The following is a 1,863-nucleotide window of genomic DNA, read 5'->3' on the forward strand; positions in this document are numbered from 1 at the left end:
AGCCCAAAATAATCCATTGGGAACTCTGTTTAGCAGTTAATGATATTTTAATGAGCTGTGGAAATTTTAACTCTGAATACACATTATAATTACCTAGGAACGTTTTAAAAATAGTAGTGACCACAGTCCAACCCACACCAATTAAATCGGAATTCCTATAGGTAGAGCCCTGGAATATCTATTTAAGAAGCAAATGAAAAATTATTTAATGTACACTAGGATTAAAAATCATTATTCTAGTGGGTGAGATAAAAGCATAAATGAAAATTTATAGAATAAGAAATTATAAGACAAAATTCCATTAGATCAGTATTTAGAGTCTGCAGGAATGAATGTTAATACTTATACCAACAACAGTTATGCCAATACTTCAGTCATGAGTCAGTGACCCATTTTCCCATCCTATATTTCCAGGGGAGGACCAATTTCTCTTATTTCACCCTCTTGGACATTTAAGGTTTCTCTGTTCTCCTGGGGCTTTGGTTATTTGAAGGGAATCTCTGCTCTGTACATTAATGATCAGATGAGGATATTTTATCCATATTTTTACTCTAAGATTTATTTTCTGGAGATTATCTGTTACTCTTATTTGGGCAAAATTCTTAAAATTACCTTAGCTCTGGCTTACACATGTAAACTCCATTCTACAATTTACAAGCAGTTTATGCTCTTGAAATCCTATTGGAATGGGTCTTTCTTGAAACTCCTAATACAGAAATGAAAACAGACTACTGAATTATTCTTACAAATTACTGATGGTCATTTCTGCTTTTCACTGACTCCTCCTATTCCTTTTTTTGTCCCCTTTTTTGCTTCCAGCCTCTACTGTCAGCCTTAATGGCCTTCCTGAGGAAGAGCTAGGATTTGCCTTATTAAACTGTAGTCAGGCTTTAAACCCAGCCCATAACTCGTCTTTTCTGGTCCTTACCTGACGCTTTCAGCTGGGTTCCCTTGGCCCATGCTTAGTATCACCCCTACCCTCTGACTTATCATTCACCTTGATTTTCTGGTTTGAGTTTCTGCACTGAAGAGTAACTGTTTCCCAGACTGATCCCTCAAAACTTTTCTACACTTTTTAGGCTTTCCATACCCAGCTCTGGTCTTCTAGGTTCCAGTGTATGACCTTGAATGGCCCTAGTAATTCTCTAACAAGACTTATCTGGCCCACCCCAAGGCATGCATCCTTCTGTTCTCTGAAAAAAGAGACTGGCTGCATGGAAGCCCCAGGAATGTCATGCTTAAGCCTAGAAATGTCCCTTTCCATCAGGCATTCCCCCATTATTCCCTGTTCTTTTTTTTCCAAGTTTTTTATTTTAGTACAGTTGACACACAATGTTACATTAGCTTCAGGTGTACCACAGAGTAATTCAACATCTCTATACTTCTATGTTATGCTATGCTCACCACACTGTGGCTACCATTTGTCACTAATCAATGTTATTATAATACCATTGACTGTATTCCCTACATTGTGCTTTTTATTCTTGTGATATACTCATTCCATAAATAGAAGCCTATATCTCCCACAAAAATATGGAACACTTCATGAATTTGTGTGTCATCCTTGCACAGGGGCCATGCTAATCTTCTCTATATTGTTTTGATTTTAGTATCTGTGCTGACAAAGAGAACACAAATACTCCCCATTCTTAGAGAATGAACACCTTTCCTACACCTCTATGTCATATTTGATATGATATCATATATGTCCTTATCATATTTGCCAGTTTTGTTAGCATCTCACATGTTAAATGTTTAATAAACACATATCAAATGTATGACTGAGTGAGTGAATGAATGAATGATTTGGGGTAAGTGTCAATCCATGTTGCCTCCATATAAATGTGCTTGGAAGTACCAAGA

At 36.8% G+C, this 1,863-nt stretch overlaps 1 non-coding gene across 1 annotated transcript; it reads right to left on the reverse strand.

Annotated features, from left to right (window-relative positions):
• Positions 1-1,527: 1,527 nt before the first annotated feature.
• Positions 1,528-1,634, reverse strand: LOC140607597 (U6 spliceosomal RNA). The gene has a single exon (XR_012009565.1). It is a non-coding gene; the product is annotated as a U6 spliceosomal RNA (small nuclear RNA).
• Positions 1,635-1,863: the final 229 nt, after the last annotated feature.

Source organism: Canis lupus, chromosome 16 (genome assembly GCF_048164855.1).
Source record: "Canis lupus baileyi chromosome 16, mCanLup2.hap1, whole genome shotgun sequence".
Classification (NCBI taxonomy): Eukaryota; Metazoa; Chordata; class Mammalia; order Carnivora; family Canidae; genus Canis; species Canis lupus.